Here is a 24,815-nt window from a genome sequence, read left to right as displayed (position 1 = left end):
TCTTTTCATGTGTAGTTGGGGTCACCATAGTTACTTTATCTGTAACTTCAGTCAGAGGGTGGTGACGTGCTGAAACAGGTTGCCTGGAGAAGTTGTGGATGCCCCATTCCTGGAGGCATTCAAGGCCAGGCTGTGGATGTGGCTCTGGGCAGCCTGGTCTGGTGGTTGGTGACCCTGCACATCGCAGGGGGGATGAAACAAGATGATCATTGTGGTCCCTTTCAACCCAGGCTGTTTTATGATTCTATGTATTGCCTCTGAACTTTGCCATTTATTTCTGTACTGTTTGTCTGTTGTAAATAATGCTTTATCAGGTTATCATCTAGGTGATTTTTTTTCATGTTTTTTCTTTCTGTACTTCTGGCATCTGACTTCCATGGCAGAATGAGTACTTGCTGATCGACTGTGTCTGCCTTTTAGCCTGAAACTAACAATTATTTTGTCAATGTTGTTCTAGTGTGATTTGTCTTCCACATATCCTGCTTGTGTAGATTTAGCTGTGTGTTTTCATTATTTAGTATTAGATGGAAAGATATTTATTTAAGAGTACTGCTAATAACACATAAAAAACCTCTAGAAAGAATCCGGTTGGGCTATGACTGTAGATTTTGTTTCAACTATCAGCATAGCTGGCATTTGTACTTTGTACGTCATCTGTTTTACCTTATGTGATATTCTCTCCATCATCCGTCTCATACAGTTGTCAGTTTTTACATTACTTGAAAATACAGCCTGATCATTTTGTGTCTCAGAATATTTCATCTCAGCATCAGCTCATTCAGGATGGTTCTGGCAGAGCACAGTTGCTCAAATGAAGCTTGGATGTTGCAGGTCTGTGTGGAATGGTTTCTTTGCTTGGTGCCAAATCTGTCACTGAAATGCTGCCATTGCAGCAAGTTCACCAGGACATCATCTACTGCAGTTTTGTGGATTCGAGGGAAAATTAGTGAGTATTTCTAGGCATTTTGAATAGCACTGGTTCTTTATAATGTATGTTTTAGAATATGAGATTCTTTAAACTGTATGATTCCCATGTCATATAGGTTTCCAGAGCCTTTCCTAGATTTGTCTTATCAGTTTGTATTTTTTTTTTAACAACCACTGCCCTTCAGAAAATTTCACCAGCTGCCCACCTTTAGCTGGAGATGAAGCAAATCTTTTTCTCAGCAGCTTTCCCTTAGAGCCATGAATGTGAGTCACTAATAAGTGATGAGAACTGAAACAGATGCCAGAAAATTAAAATCAATTGATTTTTATGCATAATATTAACAAGACATTTTGTCTTGGTGACAAACAGTGCTATCTTAAGTAAGCATTCATTTGACCTACTGGCTTTGATATCAGTTGCTATTAATATCCACATAGTACTCATTATCAAGACTGCAGCTTTCAGGGATTTAGTGGAATAGTAAAGAAAGCTACATTAAACAAACCCGTAAACAACAATCTTTAAAGGGAGAAAAACAAAAGGAAACTAAATTAAAGCTGGTCCAGTATTAAAGAGAGGATTAATGAACACAAGCATTTAATGAATATTCTCCTGTAAATAGAAAATAAACATGACCTATGAAAAGTTTAATTTCTTTTGAAATCTTTGTGTATTATAATTCTTCTAAATTAGTATTTGTCTGAGATATTCAGAAGTTTCTAAAAGTTATACAGTGTGGCCATAGAAATAAAATGAACAACAACTTGACGACCAAGACAAATGCATAACTAATGCTGTGTACTCAAGTGAACTGTACCAAAGCAGTTCACATGTTGCCAGAAAGTTGATTGAAGCTTTCTAAGACCATCTGACTTTCAATCCAGATCTGATGAATGAACTAATGCTTGCAAGTATTTCCTCTGTATTGGAAGGCTGCAAGAATACTCATCAGTTCCTCTAGAATATAAAGGAGTCAACATCATTTTAGGTCCTTCCTGTTTCCCAAGCTGACATATACCCATAAGACATCTTTGAACTTCATCTGCTAACCCTTTGTGCAAAGCTCCTGTTTGCTGGGTATATCAGCCAGAGTCACAGCTGCATCAGTAGCCTGAGTCAATATTTGTTTGTGTAACAGGACAACTGCTGCTTGTTGTCACAATCATGTTACACAGTATCATTAGTTTAGCCTGCATTCAGTCTTTTTTTTTTTATTTCTTTTCCATGAACTTCAGTAATTGCTAGGCAATATGCAAAAATATTTCCTATGAACTTTGGTAATTGAATCAACATCAGTTCATATCAGATAAACCTATAGTTCAACAGGTTTCTTCATTTTCATTATTTTACTGTATTATTTTACTGGTACAAGTTGCATGAGGGGAAAAAAGAGAAATAGTTACTGTTTCTGTAATCAAATCTGATAGTACCAGGAAAGCTAGAGGATAATTTCCATTCTATGTTGCATTCTATATGTAAGTTTCTCATCTATTAGATAAAGAATCCACGTTAGATCTCATTGGAGATCTCTGCAAGTGAACAGAGGCATTGGTTTTTTTATTTTTCTTTTAGAGAGAATAGCATTGGTGAAATCAAGATCAAATTGTTGCTTCAGAACCTAATCCTTTTAGTGTTCTAACAGCCTACAGAGAGCTTAAAATTAAACAGAGCCATTCAAACTTCTAATTAATGAGTGGTAAATGGTAAAATGATATTGCATGACAAAATAACTTGATTAACCTGGCAGCTATTAATGTTGATGATTTGGTCTCATTGAAACAATACGTGGAATCTCTTTGGTCAAGACTTTTCCATAAGGAACAGAAACAAGATGCAGTGTTTTTACTACCAATTTTGATCCAGTTTTATCAAAAGTCAGTACTGTTCAAATTGTGCTTAATAAGATGACTATTCTGTTGCCACCAGTACACTTTAAATGGCCATTCTTCTGCTCCTTTGGAGTGTAACATGAATGGTAACCCCCTGAACAAAATATGTATTATAATATGAAATATCTAGTTACAGAGAGACAGGACTGAAACATTGAATACATCTGTCTGATTCATAAATATATTTTATTTGGTCTCACAAAAGGCAGGAAATGTCAGATCATACAAGAATCAATTTAGTTTGGGCACGTTCAGCACAATTTTAACTGCCAAACATAATTATTTACATCACTCTGTGACATAAACATGATCTCTGCTCACATCTTTGCTTGAAAAGGCTGCCTTTATTGGTTCTTTGCAGACCATGTTTCCAGAGGCATAAAATCTGAAAAAAAACTCAGAAGAATTTGCTCATATTATTAATTCCTCTTCATATTTAGATTATAGTAATGCTCAGAGTATTTCTGTGGTCTCTGCTTATGTTTCTGTGACATTATTCATGTATGCATGTCCGTTATAGCAGAGGTCAGTTTTTACTAATAGTTGAATAATATCAGATTCTCTTTTCATCCTTTAATCTGACAGATGTTTCTGCCATAATTTGATTGAAGGGAGCAAGGGAAATGTAAGAAAAATCAGTGTCAATTTAACTCACTTTTCTGGACTAGATTTTAAGAGCAGCACCATTTTCTTCAGTGGCATCATCCTCTCAGCCTTTCCTCATGCAACAATCTAAATAACAAAACATTGTTTTCATACGGCTGCTGTCTGAGTGACTTTGTGATATTTTGCAGGCAGGGCTACATAGCTGGAAAGGAATTGATCTTATATGAAGGACTATTTTACCTTTTAAACTACTGTGGGATATCAGTTACCTTTAGACCCTAAGTCTTAGTGCATACCTTGAGAAAATCTGTCAAGTGGTGTTGAGGAAAGAATGTACAACTAATTTGTGTCTGGTGTAAACGTTCCAGAATGAACCAGTGTTCCAGTTAAGGAAGAAGACTGGTTCACATTCCCTTTTTTAGTAATAGATTGTTAGCTGAATGGTCACTTTTCAGTATGACTCATGGAATGTCTCGGGTTGGAAGGGATCTTAAAAATCATCTCTTTCCAACACCTGCCTTGGGCAGGTTTGCTAGCCACTAAATGAGGCACCAAATCAAGTTGCCCAGAGCCTAGATCTGGAAGTAACTTTTTTCCTTAGTCATTTACTGTTTAATGAGTTATAAGTGCCTCTCTGAAATGCTGTCCTGAAGGTAGCGTTCTTTTTAATTTTGTGACTTCATATAGTGCGTCACAATAGTTTTGTATGACTCCAGATACTGGGATCAATACTATAATATATCTTCATAAATGACATCGGTGGTAAGACAGTGACCCATTGACAAGCTTGCAGATAGTGAAACACGGGGAGGAGTGGATGTGCCATCATTCTGGGGGAGAAATGGGTTAACAGGACTGCCGTAAAGTTCAACAAAGGAAGTATTTGTACAAATACATGAAGTCTTGCAAAACAGAGGAAATAAATCCTTAAACAACAGTGTGAAAAAAACTGCCAGTAGTGGGCAAGCTGCCATCATTGCCTTTAAAAGGGAGATTTACTGCAACGCCGTGCCTTGAGACCTGTCTGAAAGTTGCACTGTAGCCCATGTCCTTAAATTTTCCCAGGTTTTAGATGACACTTTAGCATAATATCTATAGACACTTTTTTTCTTATCTCCTCTGCTACTTGTAGAAATAGTGGTTTCTCTTTGATTATTTTTACCTCTTTGTTAGTTATTATTTTGTCAGGATAGACTGGAAATCTTCCCTTTCATATTTCTGTGACAGTAATCACATCCAAAATTGCATGAATGGGTTGCAGTGATGACAAAACACCACTGCAATTCCCCTCGGTGGTAAGGCTCTTAAACTCTGTAGTGACCTCCAGAAGCAGCACACAGCAGGAGGGTTGCAAGGGCTTCTTCACTGAATAGTTTTAAGGCTGATCATAAAGTACTCCTTGGATATGAGCTCCTTCTAGATTATTTTCATCTAGGAGCAAAATACAAGTGAGTCAGCAAGAAAAATCCTTCAGCGTAATCTAAACTGCAATATCTTTCAGATCTGATTGTGGGCAAATAGCCCTACTGCACATGGGGAAACTTAATAGAAAATGGCCTATTAGTCTCTTTATAGTTAAGACTCAACAATGCAGTGATTTGTATTTTCTATTTAATCACACCCACTGATGTAAGAAACATATGAAAGTGCTGGTGTGACTTTGCTCAAGCAAACTGTGTTAAATTGAATGTAGCAAAGCTTGTATATTGGAAATCGTGCAGTAACAAAATCTGTGGTTTTTTAGTTGTTTTTTTTTGTTGTTGTTGTTGTTGTTTGTTTGGTTTTTTGTTGTTGTTGTTGTTTTTTTCGCCAACTATGCCAATTCAAGATAATAGTTTAGGGAAGTTACAGGACTAAAGAATTAGAAATTAACTGGGGAAGGAAACATAATGTTGGGTTTGCGGCAGTAGCTCATTTTGTATGATAAAACTAATTTGTAATTTGATCTCTAAAGCAGAACACAAGCATACCGAAGCACTTGAAAGATTATTACAGAGGAAAGGAAGTGTGAAGACTGAAATAGTTTGACAGCAGTAAAGACAAGGGCAGAAGAACTCTTATGGTGAATAGCGTATTCATAAGAAAGCAATTCGGTTATTAGAAAAAGCAGATGAAGTTCCTGGGAGGGAGAACAGAAATAGTTTATGCACTAAGTTCGGGTTTAGAAATCTCATTTAACTTAATGTTTTTTTGTGGTTGTGTTTTTTCTTTGTTTGTCCGGGCATGAGAAGAAAAGTTACTGAACACAGAAACTGACCTTAGAAAGCACAGCTCATTATTAAGGAGTTCCCTAGGCTAAAAACAGAAGCAAAGGAGTGTGAGTGGCTTCATGCAGTTCTGCAGGTCAGGAGTCTGGGCAGACAGAACAGTGTCCTTGCAACCAGCTTCCTTTCTCACATGGAGCAGGTGAATGATTTTTTTGTAGGGTAATGATATCTTTTCTGTCTGTACATTTTAATGGCTGATGAAAGGACTTCTGGCAAAGCAGGGCTAGGAGCATTTACTGCTAAGTAGAACCAAGTGAAATATACATATACGTATTTTTTAAATATACATATTTTTTAAGGAAAATTCCCCTCCTATTAAAATTCTTTGTAGAAATATAAATTGATACATTTGTTAAAATTCCCTAGTTGTATTTGAGGATGTGTTTGTTCCTGGGTTATTAAGGGAAGGATCACATAGATGCAGTTCTTCGCTGAAATAGTGTAAAATGATTGTTTAAATAGTTTTTTGGTCTATTAGGCTTCTCACTAATCTTTTGGGGGAACTCATTAACATGCTTCATTGCTAAAAGGCATGAAGATAGTTTTCATCAAGTAAAATTGTTAGAGATGCATATCACGCATGACGTGCATTGTAATTTGTGTTTATGATTTGAGAAACCTTGTCATAGCAACTGGTACGTTGTATAAATTAGTACATTCTTCAGAGATGGAAAATGCAGGGAAATTTGATTCTTGACTCTTAAGTGAAACAAATCAAAGCATTGCATACAAATCCTCACTTTTACTTTTTTTTTTTTTCTTACTTTTTTTTTTTTAATGTGTTATAAATGATTTACTTCTTTCTCCGCACTGAAGATCTTTAGGCACAATGCTCAAGTTAAGAGCAGAAATACTGAAATGCTTTTCCCTGTGTCCTTTAAGTCAGGTAGAAATAGCTAATCATATGTCAGAAGCAAACTTTGGGCTATGATTAATCCCACATATTGAGAATTATTTTTCAAGAAATTGTTTCTGAGAGGGCATGAGCCCTTTGGAATGAAAGACAGCTTTCCAGACAAGAATGTCTTAAACATTCTGTTTGTTGACTAGATATCTGGTGAAGGAACTCAGCTGAATACATTTGAAAGAATTATTATTCAGGATCTGAATCCTTTTCAGATGACTGTTATCCTGGTTTGAAGTCTTATAATGTGTCTTGGCAGGATAAAGAACACCTGGAAATGTTAAAAGTGGTAGGATGTAAACGTATATGTATATAAGCCAAATATTTCAGCTCAGATGTACTTTTTTCTACATTTACTGTATTTCATCAGTGCTTTGATAATGAACTGACAGGTTTATGAGATTTTTGCTTTTCAGTACTTATATGGGATTAAACTGCAAGGGAGGAACTTCTAACGGTAGGGTTATCAAATGATGCTTTTTCATGCAGATAAGGAAGACTGTGAACCCAGGGCCTGCTCTTATTGTCTTCATTTACAGTTATCAACAGCAGTAATGAACAATACACGTGCAATCTCAACCATCAAATGACTGTGTTAGTGAAAGATATAAGACGAGATCTACACAAGCTGCAGAAAAATGTTTTGAAAGATTTAATGTAAAATCTGAATGCTGATCTCATCTGCCTGCTAAGAATTTCCTCATGCTTACACAGGGCCTTGCAATTGCTTACACCTCTTTATCTTGAAGTTAAAGCTGCTAATAAATGTAACAATAGCTTAGACCCCTAAAACTATATGTACAACCCATAACTAAAATCCTATTTTTTGGTATGCACATTGATACAGGGAGATTATATTGTACTGTAGATTTAAATTGCCCTGATTTATTAAGCAGAATGCAACATATAAATGGAAATATTCTACTACAGAATAAGCAGAGGGAAGACATACACCCTAATTTTGAGTTTATAGAGAATTTTTGCCTGACATAAAATTTCACTGGGTTGGGATGGTCTCTTTTTTTTCATCAAATTAAAGGTTGTAATGTGGGATTTAGACTTTATCATCTATTTGAGAATGATCTTTCGAACAGTTCCAAAGGTCTTCATGACTAGTGAAGAGGTCATAGAACAAGTAGGGTAGTACAGAACGGATCTGTGGCAGTTTCCAACTATTTCAGTAGCTCTCAAGTTCTTTATCTTGGGCAAAGCTCACAGAGCAATTAATTGGAAAATATTTGTTTTGCTTACAGACTGTACTGTTCTGGTTAGCATACTTCAGTCCCACTTTTCCTGTAAGGCTGGGATATTTCTGTTCTTTGTCCTGTCCAGTGAAGTGGACAAGATATTTTTTAATTATTTGTGATACAGTTGACAGGCATCTTTTACTTATGTCCTGAGGAAAACTCGATACAAAAAGTTGCTTATTTTCTCTGTGTGGCAATTATTTGATATGATTGAGAGCTTCTTTAAGAAGTTCTGCTGGTTTGATTTTCTGAAATTATTTTGCAACAATTTCCATTATGTGTTCCTATTTTTGGCTCACTAGGGTCTGTTTGAAATGAGTGTGTACATGAGATAGAGTAGCTAATGAAACTTAGGCAACTTTTACTACTTGTAGTATAATGCTTGCACAGGTGAAGCATGAAGCAGATGTTGCTTTCCTCTTCTCATAACAAGGTTAAAATTACCTATAGCTGTTGAATTTCTGAAGTGAATCAAACTGTTTATGATTTTTCATTCCCCAAACAGAAAAGCGGAGAGCAGCAGAGAGATGCAAAGTAACCTCTTTTTTCACTTCTGTGTAAACATAATTTGCATTCTCTAGCAACCATTTAAAAAGCAGTATATCTTGTGTCTAATTTAGGACAAAAGAAAGCTTTGGTTCACTTGTGTAGATGGAAAGGATGGATATTGAAATAGAATCTGAGGTCCTGAAGAGTTTGTTTACCGTAGCTTCTTTTGAGGACTCCCACCACTTTCACCCTTTGCTGTTAACTCACAACTTATTGCTGAGTTTTGCTTTATAACATTCTAAAAACTCCCAGATTTATATCGCACAGTTGTTTGAAACAGAAGGAAACATGCTAAATTGAGTAACAACTACAGATAAAGTCAGTTCAGAAATATGAGAGTGTTGGCCTAATTTCAAACTCTTTGGTCTCTTTTCTATTATTAACATTAACTCTCAGAAATATTTCAATAGGCAAGAGGACTAAGTCTTTTGATCTCAGATTCATAAAGCTCCATATTTAACAAGAACAGCAAATAGAACAAGGAAAAAGTGTATGTGCTGATATGACTGTTATAAAATGTAGAATTGAAGTTCAAATCCATCAATAAAATAGAGGAAATTTATATGAACATTAAATGAAATTATAGATATATTGCTTAAACCAGCTGCATTATTAGAGTTAATTCAGAAAACTAAATATTGGCCCCTATTGATTACTGAATGCATTCCATTACAAATTACAGAACAAGGAGGATTTATTCTCGCCAGTGTAATAAGGCAAAGTCTCAACCTCTGAGCACAGTAAATAAATGCTTTAATTAAAATGGAGAAGAAGCCAGTCTTTCTTTGGTACGTTGCATGTTTTGCATTAGAGTTTTAGATTTACTTAAGATATTCAGATGTTTGCCCTAAGAGCATACTTGACTGGGCAGAAAAATAATACTTTTTGGGCAACACCACAAGTGAGAAGTTTGTCATTGTTCTGGCAGAAGTTCAGTGCTTCAAGGTCCTTGAGCATGAGATGCTTTTTCAAATTTAAAATTAACACAGACAGAATAGAACTACTTTGAAACAACACAAACTTCCAAAATAAAGTAGAATCTGTATTGTGGAGAGAAGAGTAGGTGTTTTACTTTTGTTAGTATTGAATTCAGTATGTTTGTATGACCTGCCTGGAAAGCATTACCTCAGAAAAGGCTGCATACTGGAAGTGCACGGCAAGAGCAAGCAGTGGCTGGAGAGCAATGGGCACAGGACACAAAATTCCCTATTTAGCAAAAGCAGTGAGGAGGCTGTTAGATGGCACTGTCTTTTCTTATGGCAAGACTAATACTCCCAGGTGAGATACACACATTTACTGGTAATAACTAAGTCCAAGTTCAAAAAAGCCATGGAAGCACTTGCTGACAGTAAGGGGACAGTCTGTCCCTTTCTTTCTTACAGTCTCCCTTTAGAAACTGAAAGGCCACTCTGAGGTCTCCCTGGAGCCTACCAGAGTAACTTGTATCTATTGCAGCCCTATTGCTATTTTGATGCCAAAGCAAAATACAAGGTTAACATTACACTATTTAGCTGTGTATTTCATGTGAAAATTTATTTTTTTTCCCTAAAATCCTTCAATCAAGTTTCCATCACAACTTGTGTAAAAGCTCTGCAGACCTTTGAGATCAGACTAATAGGCTTGTATGTTGAATGGGCTGAAACCACCAGGGAAAGATTGAGTGGTATTTCCATGCCCCCGTCTTCCTCTACAATATTTTTTGTTTTAATTTCATTTGATCTATATCTTTCTGAGGGATAAATAATGCTTTGCTGTTTGCTGATTTGGGGCCGCAATAATTCCGTACTGTGATGGGATCCTGGGGAAAAGGTCAGGTGAAATCAAGTGCCTCAAAGTGAACTAGTAAAGATTTAGGAATGCTGACTCAGAAGTGCCTGTAGAAAAACTGTGACAGTGACTAGTTTCATGCAGAGAGAGAAAGAAGACAGACCTGTTTCCAAAAGGGTGCATTCTGCTGGAGAAAGATAAAAACAGGTATCCATAAAGTTGACATTCCGTGTCATAAACAGTGCCGTCAGTGACATTGTTGTCTGGTCTGGGAAAAGTAAAATCAAACGAGGAAGTTTGTGGGTTACTCAGGGTTAGCAAAATGCAGAAGATTACAGAGAAAGTCATTTAGTTTAAATAAATACTTTTTGAAACAAAAAGTACTCAGGTTTGTTGTGGAACAGATAAAGATGAAACATGATTCTTCTGACTGATTGTTCTGGAAAGGGCATCTTTCATGTTTTCAGATTCCTGTGAGATGACAGCCATTTTGTTTTCTGCATTTCTAGATTGTCTAGGTTGTAAGACATAAATATTTTGTGCTATGCCCCAGTGATCTTGACTTTGTTCTGTTTCCTGTGAGATAGAAGAAATCAGTGTAGACTGAAGATGGTTTCCATTGCTTATGGCAATCACGATTTGAAGAAAAAGGTCTTCACATTCCTATTTAACATTTCTATTCACAATATTGAGTGAGGAAAAGAAATACATGAGTACAACTTTTATTTCAAAAGTCCTTACAGTTAGTTTTACTTTTCATTCCTTGAATACTGTAGCCAATATTAGTAGGCTAAGACTTTGTGAGAGTCACTGGAGTCACAGAATTCAATAATCCGGACTGTGTTCTACTCTTGGCCAGATTACAGCTGTGAGCCGGAGTGGCTGGAATAAGGTGCCTTTGTCCTGATACTGGTTTTATAAAATCTGTAAGATTAGAAGGATCAAAACTTCGCCTTGCTAAAGCCAGGCATTTCCACTTGACTTGGATGCCTTTCAGCTGAACTTTGAGAGGCATTTGAGAAAATCGAGGTTCAGTCTGAAGAAGCTGCTTCTAACCTTTGTGTACGTCGTCTCCATCTGTTGAGCAGTAGCACTGTACATTTTTTACCTTCAAAAATCCATTGGGAATGCTATCATTTTGATATTATATCTGTTCTGACATAGGTATCTCCCAGTTTTGCCAAGGGAAATATATTTATTTCATGATTGATATCAAAGTTTCCTCATGTGTTATCTGCCTGGGGCTGATATTACGTTATTCTTCTGTAGAGGCCTACATACCAGGGCTTGTAGGACTGTTCTCTGGAGTTTCTTGACTTAAAGTCTGAACGTGGATTTACCAGCTGGTATTAGCTGCTGCTTCTGTCATGTTAGCTTTACCTTAAAAAAACAGGAAGGATCTGATCCTGGAGCAATAGCAGTAGTAAACATTCTGTCTTTTACTTCTATCAGGAGGGCAAAAACCAGGGTCAAGACAGCATATTGGAATTTTCTTGCTGTAACAAGCAACTACTCATAAAGGCTTGATTAACACTGCAAACTGACTCTTCACTGATTCTAGGAAGGTCCCTCTTAAAGCCTGCTAGAGCTACTGAAGAGCTTGAAAAAGCAAAGGAAAAGGCCTTTGAGCTGTGACCAGTCACCTACAAATGGAACCTAGAAATTTCAGGGTCATGTTTTTGTCAGTATTTATGCTCTTATTTGCAGTGGATAAGAGTTAATCCTTCTCAGACTGCATGGAGCAGGCAAATCCATTGCCCACAACATATGTCTCAGACTTTACTTAGACCTCAATCAGGTAATTTTCCCTTCACAGCTCTTGCAATTTTATAGAGCCATTCCGGTGACATAAATACTTCCTGAATTTGTCTCTGAACACTCCGTTACTAAGTTACCATGCATCAGCCAAGCAGAGCTGACTTTTGACTTCACCAAAGTTAGTTTTAACTGTTGTGTTTAGTTGGTACTTAATTGTTGTTTTCACTGTTCTTCATGAAATAGCAGCTAAGCCAACTCTAACTGCTTGGGATTTGATGTGGACTCCAAGCAGACATGGACAATTACTACAACACTCTTGCCACAGAGTAATGTTTGCAGCACAGTAAGCTGGCCAGTTTTCCGGAGTTTTCCCTGTCAAAGGGACTGTTCTAGGTCTTAGTTCTCTCTGAGCAGTGAATAGTTTGGAAGGCAAAAAAATCCCCATTTGTGTTAAGCAGCGTCTGACTTCTGCTTCAATCTTAAAATCACACAAGTTTTATGAATGTGAGTGCAATCACTGGAATGTATAATCCAGTCTTAGTCAAATTAATTTCTTAACTCTTCTCCGGTGATGAATTGTTCTGGATAATTTTATGTTGTATTAAAATACCCTGTAAATTAATTTTTAATGTACTTAAATGTAGCATTTGTGATTTCATTAACAGCATGTTCTTCTTTATATCATGAGAGCACACTTGATCTACCCTCCCTATATACTTTATTGTCTTGGGTTCTCCTGGCATATCCTAAATTAGTTAATCATCAATGTGAACTTCAGTCTACTTAATTTTTGTTCTTATGAAAATCTCCAATTCCCAAGCAATGCTCATTGTCTTCCTCTTGGACCTCTGATGCTTCAGCTTTAGTGTTCTTGAAAGAAAGCTTTTGATTTGTATGAGGTCATTATAATTAGCTCTCTATTTTTTGTTCTGTGCTCCAGCATTTGTCTGTGTTCTGAGTAGCTTTGTCCAATCATCACTGGTTTTGTAAGATTCTGTTGTATACATACAGTGCTGCGAGAAAACAATTTTTCTTCGGTTTTGCATGGCAGTGGGTATAGATCAGAATGCTGTCATAACATCGGTGATTGGAAACTTGAGACTAAATCAAAGAGACTAAATATAGAAGTCACAGACATTTCATATGTTATTTCACTGACAGTAATGGAAGCTGAACCAAGCTTTTTAATGGAATTATTAATAAGGAAAATGAGGTTCATACAAGCTGCCTTGTTGAATTCACATTGTCTTGATTTACAGCACATAGCTCCAGTCATATAGATGGATACTTTAAAATATTCTGAAGTATTGGCAATGTTCTGAAAAAGTTGTTTATGCTGATATAAACCTCTGAAAATAATGAGACAATCATTGATTCAAAAGATATCTTTGTTTACCGATCAGAGAGTAAATAATGTGTGTGAGGATGAGTAGAGCTTACAGTAATATGCTTTTTCAGTCTGTAGGAGTGTGTGGTTTAGGCCAGAATACTATTATTATTTGAAGATTTGTCATACGGTCCATGACTTTTTTTAAGTTCACATTATATGATAAATTCAGCTTAAATGATCTAAACTATGAATATATTAGAATTATGACAGTCTAGTGCCACTCTAGTAAAAGGAATGAAACAATCGTGTAGAAAAAGGTTAATGAAAAAAAGCATAAAAAGCTCTTCCCCTGTACTGGACAAAGTTGCAGAAGGCAGAATGTTGTTACAACATGTAAATACATTATGTGTTAAATGTGTAAATAAAAATTACTGTACTGTTGGATACTTCTTTTTTGATTACTGGCTAAATTAAAAACTTTTTTTAATAAGTCAATGTATTGATATTTATAATCAGTTTTCTTCACTTAAAGAGCAAGTAATGTGGCGGAGCACAAACGAGCTTGTGCCCCATACATCAAGGTGATATAATTCTGGTGTAATTTTTGCTTGATGGCTAAGAGAGAATCTCATTGCAATTTTGACTTGTTGCCTGATATTCGGTAAGATATTTCAGATTGTTGCTTGTAATCCCCAAATGATGCATTTTCAGTCTGTGGAATCATCTTTCCAATCATCTGTGAAGCTTCTGTGTCACAGCTCAAACTGCAACACTGTGTGTGTTTGTGTTTCTGCAGCTAAACACTGCTGCAAATTTTCAGCCTCCTTTCATAGTATTCATGGCAGCTACACCGGCACTGGGAAGTGAGATGCTTTCAGCATGAACACCAGGATCACTCTGGTGGGATAACAGATTAAGGTGCCGAACTGTTTTGCTGAATGCCCACTCAGCTCTGGGGTCCATGTTTCTTTGTACCCCAGTGGCTTTGTCTGCAATTGCAAATGCTATTAGATGTTATCGTCCCGTGACTTTGGAGAAAACAGCCTTTACTTGAAACTTAATTATTCCAAAACTCTGGTTTCTCCTTTTTCTTACCTATTTCTGTCCTTTCCTGACAACACATATGTGCTATTTTTTACGTCCATTTTTTTCTTCATTTTCTGCAGATACTAATGCTAACTCCTGTTTTTCTCTTGCAGCTTTTTCCATACCCATTCCACAGCTGAATCTCTTGGGCAGAGCAAGAACATGTACCTGTGCCCCTTAACATGGCCTCGGGCAGTAGAAAAATTTATAGATCCCATATGGAACTTTGTGACTTCAGGTAAGAAAGAAGTAATTAAAGCAGATGAATTTTAAGAGAACTGTTTATATGCAAATATATTAGTGGAAGTCTGTGATTCAGATGTCTGTGGGCTAAATTATGGAAAAAGTATTGCTCATTTAAAAATTCATTATAAAGAACATAAAATGAATTTCAAAATATGTTATGAAATAAGAACTGGTGAAATCCCCAACCACTGTAAAGCAGTCTGAAGTATGACACAGTATATTTTTTCTTTCTGTTAAAATTTCTGATTTTAATTATTTATTGATGTATGTAATGAATTATTTTTTCCATCTTTGGATCAGTTGCTTTTAGTAACTTTAGCTTTTGCACCACCACTTTTAATGGTGGTGTTTTTGTTGTTGTTGTTTTTGTTGTTGTTTTTTTAATGTTAAAACTCAGAAGGTATTTCCAATTTTATTTATAATGAGTTCCTACTGGTTTGATAATGGATGCTGTGTTTGGACTGTCCTAGCAGAGGTTGCTGTTGCAATTCCCTATCTTGATCATGATCACAAAATCTCGATATATAACTCTTACTGTAAATTATTGTTGTGCAGGCATGGAATGTACAAATTATGTTCTTATACAGAATATGTCGCTGTCAGATTAGTTCTTGTTCTGAGCAGACCATGTCACCCTGCTCAGAAGCCTTGTCATTTTCTAGAAATGGGAATCTGTATCTTATTTGGTATGTACGCATACATACGTATTTGTACTTTTACCTGCCTTAGTGAATTCTTCACCATTTTGTTCTTATTTTTCTCAGATCTGCTTCCCAGCTTTGCCTGAAGTTGTATCTGTAGAATAACTGTAGAGCTTTTTTCCTCCGTGCGTGTCAGAAGACTCCCTGGTACTGAGGAACTCCCAGCTGAGATGTGATCAGCAGATATTTTGCAAAATGCAGGTATATCTTTCACTGTTCTCTTTAAGACTTTATCTGTGGTAGCATCATGAAACCATATGCTTTTTGGGGCAAAGACTGCATGAGGGAGGGAGGTCCCTGATTAGAATTGGAGAAGACACTGAGATAAGGTTAAGCACTATAAACCTGAAACTTAAGAAAAACTGTGTGACATACACGTTGACGCCTTTAAAACAGAATGTGGAAGACTGGTTAACCCATCATGTGGAAATGTTAGCTAGGAAGCTGGAAAAGGATAGAAATAGAGGTTAATAACTTTAGAGGACAATGCTTAAAATGTTCTTACTGCTGACAAAGACCATCCTTGATTACTTTTTTTCAATTATAAAGCAGAAAACATAAAATCTTACCTGGTTACTTTTTAGGATGAGTCAGTCCAGTGGGAGTGATGAGTTAACTCACTGAGTATTTACTGCTGCCATTCTACTTTACAGTAACTAAAGCCTTAAAGTATCAATGAAAGTATAACAATTAGTTTAGACATTACAGATTAGTCTCTGAAATAATTCTAGCAGTTTTAATATGATTTGGTGCATAGGCAGTAGCAGTTATTCAAGAATTACAAACTTCATCAGGATTTATTGGGCGACATCTTCCTCTGTTCCAGACTTACCTTGTCAATACAGTAGTGGATGATGACAAATGTCTTAATATTTCAAGATCCTTTTTATAAAACAGTGGACGTAACTTTTTAGAGGAGATATTATACTCTGTTAAGAAACCACCAGTGTTCAAAGGTTAATACGTTTTTTTCTGTACCTTCTTAGGAAAGCACTAAATGTAAGGGTACGTTTATCAGTTAAATCTGAGGAAGAATGAGACTAACACAGTCCTGAAAGTTGAAGGACTGGTTTATGTCATCTTCAAGGTCATTTTCCAAATCTGCTGACCTTGTTAAATTGACTTGTGCTGTTACAAAACCTAAATTATACTGAATAGTATCCAAGTAAACTACAGCCAATATTTTTCCACTCTTGATGTGTCACAGTTGTACACTGATATATTTTTAGCACTGTGTTAGGTGAACTGATGGTCACATGTGCTGAGAATGGTGTCTGAAATGCCTCATTCTGTGCATTTCAGCTCAGTTTAACTCTGTAGCCCTCCCAGAACTAAGTAGCCTCTTTGCTATGAGGCACCTTGCACTTAATTCATGTTCTGTCACAGTAAAACCAATCTCAGAAAAATCAGTTTTGTAGAGGGGCTGGAGGTTTTACAGTGACTTACTTTTCTGCATTCTTTCCTCATCTACCTACTTACACAAATACTGCTTGAATTAGGCTGTTACAAGTTTCACTGCATAAATCTTAATACCACATGCTGCTCTCTTGCACAAGCGCAAAGTGAGTTGCCCTCCTGATGACACTGACGAAGTAGGAATGTATGAGGACTGCTCCAAAAGTATGACCTCTGATTTTATTATGTTGGCCTGTGGCATCACAGGTAGATGTTGGTGTTATGGCAGTAGGGGTTGAATCTTCCTGCCAGTATTCCATTATGTTTGGTTGCCATGTGACAGATGGCAGAAAAGGGGCAGTCTGACAGATGGTGTCTGACATGGAGGTGTGTATGAAGCAAAGATGTGGAACTGAGTTCCTCTGTGTAAAAAATAAAAAATGACACCTATTGACATTAACTGATTCCTATTGAACACTGAGGGTGACCAACCAACGGATGTGAGCATGGTGAAGCAATGGGTTGTATGTGTCAGCATTGGGTCACCTCCATGTGAGCATGGCATGTATGCTCTTTTAATGGACGGGGAAAATATATAGCTAATGATGGTGACTGTGTTGATAAACAGAGTTTTATGGCTGAGAATTTGCTCTATCAAATAGTGTTATTGTGCTCTTTGTGTCTTGGGCATCACTAGCACCAAAACAGCACTTCTTGATGTTGACAGTTTACTAGTTCAGAATTCTAGGTGTGCTTCCTAAACAAATGGTTGAATTTATAGATAGCAGAAACTACAGAAGTCTGAGAAAATTAAAGCTATGAGTGCATACACGTACATCTGCATCTCTGTATGTCTATGTATGTAACTTGTGTTTTGTTCTTATTGCTCTCAAGTAGAAGTGGTATAAAATTTTTAAGCAGCTGCCCTTTCTGATAGGTGCTACCTTGGGGCTCATTCCATTGTTCATTGAAAGTTAATGACAAAGATCCCATTACCTTTAATCTTGCAGGATCGAGGCTTTAAATGAAATAGCCAATCCTGCTAAGATTTTCCCATGAATATTCACTTGAACTGCACTATGGTATTGCTTTTCACTTCACTGACTTGTTTCTGCAATAGCTCTTCTTAAATGTTTTGGATCAGTGTTTGGTCAGTACCAATGGATGTCTGTGGAAACATAAGTTTAGCAAACATTCAAACAAAATTATTATCAAAGAATTTTAATTAATAAGCACAATTATTCATACAAGGAATCTGATGCAGAGATGTTACCCTGCAAATGAAAGTCCAGAAACAGATTGTGTGATTCTTGAGCTTGGAAATGTTTAGAAAAGGCTGATATTTGAACCCCAGATGCTTCTGAATAATGAATGGCTGACATGCAGTCCACAAACCAGGAATTATTTGCCAATGCAGGTAGGGGTATAAAGAATTCAGTCAGGCTGTTTGCTTATTTGTACCATCCTGTCCTTCACAACAATCAGAAAATAGTGTGTAATTTTCTAAAAGACAAAATTTTTACTTTGTAATTGTGAACATTTGTTTTTTTGGGGTACAGTCTTTGTCCGTGGAGATGTTTTAGTAGGTCCTGCTACTTTTCATTGGTGTTGATGTTACCCTTCTTACAAAAGCCAAATTTATTCAGACCAAAGTGCTCCTACAAGGATTCTACGTATGTCACACGCGTTATGTTATTTCAGGAGGGAATAGAAAAGAAAATACTCTGCAGAATTGCTGCAGCAAACAATTTTTGTTCCTTGCATTATTGCTTTATCTCTTCCACTTCATTATGGCAGTAGAACTGAATGCAAATGAGAAAAACGAACCAATCCCAGATACCCATTTTGTTGGATTTAACTTAGGAATTGAATATCCAGCTTGTATTTTTTTCTGGGCAATTTGCAAGTCAGATTATGTGAAAAATCCAGACAGTGTACATTTTTATCCTGGGTGTAGGAGCATTTCAGCTTTCTCTCATCGTTGTTTTATGCAGAAAGTGGTGATAAAAGGCCTCTCACTTCAGGACTGTGGATATGACTTTATCTGCCTCCTCCTTGCCTCTGTCTCCCTGGATTCTAGCAGAGTGCTTTAGAAGTCCAGGGACATCTCTGTTCTTCTGATGATATGGATTTTCTTTTGTTTTCCATCTCTTACATCTTTTCCTTGCAGAATCTGAGTAATTAAGAAAATAATGCTTTCTTTAGGATAACCTTTTCTTGCCCCACATTACTAACATATTACTCTTTTATACAAAGCAACAAAACCTTCTGTGAAAAATTATTCTGTACAGTGATGTTTTCTTTCACAGTGATTGTTCATGACTGTGCACATGCAGCTCTTTTATCTGATGGGCTCATTTTTCAGCTCTGGGACTGGATGAATCTTTATTTGAATCTTCTGAGCTGGGAAAGTTGGGAGGAAGGCATTTGCATTTTAAGTAACTTTCGCCAGTAAGGTTGATAGAGCAGTGAGTTCTGTAAGTGTAGGAAGGAGATGATCTTCATTTTGTCTTATGTCTTCTCCATCAGATGTGTTATTACCCATCGTTCCTCTTTCTCTGTACTTAACAGCCCTTTTGGGAACAAGTTCCTGGGATGTGAGAAGCCAGGCTTTCTCATCTGCTATCAGACACTAGGGCTGTTCCCAATATCCACAGCTCTGATCTTAATTCCCCATACGCTCATTTGTTTTCTGTGTTTTGTTGCAAGACTGTAATGTTTTCTTCCAAAATGAACACTTGATTGACACCCACTAATTCTGTTAACTTTTAACACACTGTCCTACCAGTAATTCTTGCCCTTTCTTTGTTACCCTCTCAGGATGACCTCCTCCCCACCCCCGCCAGTTATCTGTAGGAGCCACGCTGGTTGTATGTGAATGCCTGAGCTTAGAAAAAGTCTTGCTAAATGTTATGGGGGAAGAAGTCTCTTAAATTGCATCCTGTTTTGGGTTCTTCATGACATAGTACTCTTAGGTCTTATGGCAGTTTAGTGATTTGCTTTTAATCCATTGAGCAAAGCCATAGCCAAATTGTTAATATAATGCATACTGAAAGCAGATTATTTTACTCTTTGAATCTGTTCATGCAGTGCTACAGAAAAAGTCCATCTCTGGTTTTTAAAGATGAATGTCAGCAGGAGTCAATGGAAATAATTCCATTGACTTCAATTGGATTAGTATCAGTTTCAGATGAAGTAATTATAGGAAATGACTGTGTATGTACTGCTGCTGAAATGCATAACTCACAGAAATACCAAACTGAAAGAAATACCAAGCTCGGTTCCTTTTGGTCAGAGACAGGCAATTTAGATACCTTCCACAAACTAGTTGAGAAATGAGTCTTTTTTAATTCATTTATAAAATGTTTCACACTTGCAATGCTACTAAAATTAATGCTACTTTGAAGACAAGCTTTGCTGAGTCAGGACATAGTAAGTGTCCTTAGATTACACGGCTTTGCTGTCACAGAGAAAACAAATCCATTACTGTATTTTAGGTATCTGCTCACCTAATAATTTGCAGAAATGTTATAGCATTATGGGAAATAGGGTGTAATGGTAGAATAGCTGCTCACTTAATTTCGGACTGAGGTAGCTTGGAGAGAGGAAGTCATCTGAAGTCTTGCAGAACAATTAGTCACATTTTTTTCCCTCCAGCAATAATTCAGTGATTACATAGCTGTTAATGAATCTTGCAGGACGCTTCCCTGTTTGGATTTGAAGTAGTAGAATTCCAGCTCAAGTAGATGCCTAGAGTTGTACAATTTGTTACAAGGGGAGCATCAGGCTGCATTTGTGATTATTTCACATGTACAACTCAATTAAAAAAAATGAGGAGAATAAGGCTTTAATATTGTTTAGGGAGGATTATGGCAAGACTTCATTAAGCATGCAGATTTCTTCAGGCTGAGTTCTGCACATAAGCAAGGTTTGATCAATAATACAGCTCTGCTTAGGCTTGATTGATTCAGCCTTTCATGTGCTCATAGGATGAATGAACAAAATGTTCCCTATAAGAAATGGGTGGTCCATCAATGTAAATGGCTGTTCCATCTCCTCGGGGCTAAGCCCCATCATGATTATTTATATTATAGTTTATTATCCTTCTGTATGTCTTATAAGGCAGGCTCTCAGTTTTTCATGTCGTCCCAGTGATCGTTCATCTAATCTCATCTTAGTTCCCCTGTATTGCATAGGAGAAATCTAAATGACACCTTATATTTTTTAGTGAGTTTTCCTGTGTATCATGGACAATGGTACAAATCTCACCAACAAAGTTTTGCAGTGTTTATATACAGCAAAGCTCCCAAAGGTTGTGCAGGTGATGTAGCAAGACCACCCTGTTGCCTGTACCAGATTAAATGTTCTAAGATTAATTTCTGCATGAAAATGAATTTAACCATGCATGTTAAACCAGCTTAGCATGATCAAGTAAATGTAGTAGAAGGAAAAAAGACACTTTTGAAAGACTTCTGAAGACATAAATAAATTGGTAGGGGTGGTCTGAAGATGATAAGCACATAACATAACGCAAATTGTTAGTCTGTTAAGCTCAGTTTTCTGATGCAGGCACTAGTCCTTTTGTCAAGATTCACAGAAAAAATGTTTATAAACAGAGACTTACCTAACTGGCTAAAGTTAGATCAGTTTGTAGTGAAGAGCGTTCACTGATTTCTGCTTCAAGAGTATTTTATGATTATAAACAAACCATGAAAAACCAAAGAAATGCAGCTTGAAATGCACTGATTTTAAGACCGGCACGTACCTCTTTTTGTTTTACCATTCTGGGTATTTCTGCTCTTTCCCTTTTGAATGACCTTTTTTTTTTTAGCTTTAATGTCACGATGTATTAGGTGCATTCAGCAATGCATGAAATATTTCAAAGGTTTCTGAACGCGTTTTGGATTTTAATGAACTAGTTAGCTTTTTGCCAACGTATGCTTCTGTGTTCTTGCTGCTATCTCTTGTGACTAATTCTCTCAAATGATTTTGGTTTTAGCTATAAACTACTTGTACTTATTAGAAAATGGCATTGCAATAGAAATGGGTGGTGGTGAAGTGAAATCCTTTTTAGCCTATTCTTGTTGAAAATATTGACTCCACAGACCAGTATATCTGCTTAAGTGGGTTTTGTTTCAAATAATAAAGCAATGCTTAAGTAGAAAATGTTTCACCAGAGCAGACTATTGATGAACCAGTAGCCATGTTTATAAGAAAGTATTCTCAGAAACTGTCCAAACCAGAAATAAATTAAGCGTGAAAATGACATATTTCACAAAGCAAAACTGGGACTAGTTTGACTTCTCCTGGATTTCTGTCTAGATAGAATTCTGAGCGTTAGGAAGAAGATATACTGCTTTTACTCTTTGTACATCTTAGCTAGAAAAAGATGTTTTGCTTTTTTCCAAATGTGCCTTGGTGGTGCCCATGCTTGGCCTGGTTTGGCACAGAAGATATGTCTGCTGATTGGCCGGCGCTTCTCTGACAATGGAGAAACTTCAGTCAATTCCCAAGTGCAAACAGACATCTATTTTCACTGCTTACAACATAACAAATCACTGCTGGCTGTAGCAGGATGACACGGAGCCTTAGGCAGGCACAGATAGGCTTACTTCAATGCCTTTGTGGAGGGGGTGAAAGAAGTATAGATTCTATCAGAAAAGTGAATTTGTTTTCTAAACATTTTTCAGATATCATCTCATAGAAAATATCTGCTGTCTATGGGTAAGTCTGCATTTGGTATGTGCTGGAGATACTCCAACACTGTAGAACCTTAATTTCAGTTCTTGTGGTTCAAAGTTCTTTATAGACAAAAGTTACTTTCTCAGTGTTATAGGCAAGTGGCATTTTCTGCCACCTTGTTCCTAGAAGTTTGTATCACCTGTGCACATTTTACCGTGTTCCAAATTTATTCTTTAATAATTGTATCTTCTGTGTACTTTTTTCAATCTCAGATGTCAGCTACAGGTCATCAGTTAGATCTCTTTCTAAATTGTATTTTAATTTCTAACTTTCCTTTGTTTATTTATAGTTTACTATCTCCAGCACAGGGAATACAGATCCAAGGTTTTAATCTGTTGTTTTTCATAGTGTCCAGTAGCAATTACAGACATCACACAGGTTTAAAAATGTAACGTATTTCATTACTAAATGTAGTGTTTTTGAAACGTTGTTAAACTGTTTGATTTCAGAAGCAAATACCATAGCTGTAAAAGTAGACTATAGAGATATTGATTATTTCAATGTTAAGGTACAGATCAGATTGTATATGTAGCTACACATACGTGTGTGTGTGAATATATGAACACGCTTCTTGTTGGCGTATATTCAGAACATTTTAGACTTCTCCTAAATGTGCAAATTGACCTGGTAAGGTAGAATTTTCATTGTACTTTCCTTTCCTCCTACAGACTATTTTTGTTTCTCTAAAATATTTCAGACAGTTTCCGCTGGTTTTTAAAAGGTAGATGAAGGAAAATTCCTCCTTTAGAAAAAAAATAAATAGCAGTTAATGTAATTTCAAGATGATTTAGGAAGCTTTAACATTTTTTAGTGTTCTTAAGATGTTTTTAAAAAGGTGTATGCCATATTAATGAAAATATCTGCCTCAATATGGTAAGCAATTACAAAAAGCAGAGTTTAGCATATGTGTCAGTGCAGACTAAAAGCTCCAAAGGCCCTACTTTGCTGCTCAGGCTGTGCCCCTGGCGTTTGCATTGCCAATCTGTGTGCACATAAGCACAAAGCCACTCTGCATGTTCTGCCTTCTCCTTCCTCCAGGGCCTGACTAGATGGCACAGATGCCACCCCCACGGAGTAAATCAAGCTCATCTTGTAATTGCTCTCCCCAGCTGCTCTTGAGTATGTCTTATATACTATCAGCAACACTCATGCAGGTGATCAAGCTGAGTGGATCTGAACATGGCAAGTCTGATTTGAATGTAGAATGACCTGGAGCCAGAGCAAGGGCAGAAAAAGAATATGTGGGGTAATACTGCTCCTCAGTTCTAGTGTCACCAAGCGGAAGAGAGAAGAAAGAGCAACTAATTTGCCATATATGGGACGCAGAGTTTCTGGTGCATTCAAGGACTTTGGGATGGAATAAGCAGTGAGGCCATGGTTTGTGTCAAAAACTGGGAGCTGGTGAGATGTAGCAGGAACATACAGAGAGGGAGCTTCATTAAGAATGTGTAAAGTCTAAAGATTAAATTAAATAGATGAAAGCTGATGGGGACTTTAGAGAGAGAATATTACATAAACTTACCAAAGAAAACAACCAGATAAACATGGAAGAGAAGCCAGAAAGGAAGACATGAGGCTGATGTTTTTTAGGAGGCATGGGGACAGGCAGCCTTTCTCTCAGCAGTACCTGCAGCTCACCTGTTGGGCAGTTGCACTGAAATCTCTCTAGGAGGAAGCCAAAAAGTTCATCACTATTGAGCCAGCCAGTCTTAATGCTTCTTGATACTTGAATTGTTTTATGTTTTTCTTTGTTTGCTTGTTTGTTTCTTCACTTCAGCTTGGAAGACTTGCATTTGATGTTTCTGATACCACATTCTGAAGAACAGAAGGTCAAAATAAGTCCTAGAAAGAGATGGATCTGTTGAGTGGGAAATTATATAAGATGTTTAACATAACACCTTTGATATGTTTGTGTGGTAGCAGGAGATAGCCAGTCAATGCATAATAATTATTTTCCAGTTTGTGTTAGCACAGTCTTGTATTCTCACAGTTGTAATTAATGTCACCATTGAGATGAAATTGTGAGAAGGCTATGCTAGCCAATTAAAATGGTAATAGGACTTCAAGATCTTTTTGTGACCATATTGATTTGCTTAATGGAAAGCTTCTCTGTGACCTTTTCAGGGCTCATACTGTACTTTCTTCACTATTTATAGATCAATCTTGTGAAACATTATTTTAAATTGTCACACAGTAAGTTTGTAGAATTTTACAAATTGCCCAAAAGATGATGAAAACGACTGTGATTTTGTGATAAAGAGCTCTAGAGCACTGCCAGCAGATCATGAAAAGTGCCTCTAACAGTCTACTGGGAGTGCCCTGTGGCAGAGTGAAAATTGCAGTGCAGCAATTAGGAAAAGGAAGATGTCTCTTATTCAGACACGGGTATTTATTGTGGTA

General features: G+C 36.8%; 1 protein-coding gene across 7 annotated transcripts in view; it reads left to right on the top strand.

Annotated features, from left to right (window-relative positions):
* LOC140253806 (protein FAM13A-like) overlaps window positions 1–24,815 on the top strand; it is a 205,333-nt gene that overhangs the window by 141,994 nt on the left and 38,524 nt on the right. For all 7 annotated transcript variants that reach the window (XR_011904005.1, XR_011904006.1, XR_011904008.1 and 4 more), the window contains exons 5-6: window positions 14,445–14,569; window positions 15,342–15,479. The gene's annotated coding sequence lies outside the window, so the exon portion shown is untranslated. The remainder of the gene's footprint in view (window positions 1–14,444; window positions 14,570–15,341; window positions 15,480–24,815) is intronic.

This window comes from Excalfactoria chinensis, chromosome 6, assembly GCF_039878825.1.
Source record: "Excalfactoria chinensis isolate bCotChi1 chromosome 6, bCotChi1.hap2, whole genome shotgun sequence".
NCBI lineage: Eukaryota > Metazoa > Chordata > Aves > Galliformes > Phasianidae > Excalfactoria > Excalfactoria chinensis.
Note: the sequence above shows the minus strand (reverse complement) of the source record. Positions and strands in the feature narration are given on the sequence as shown.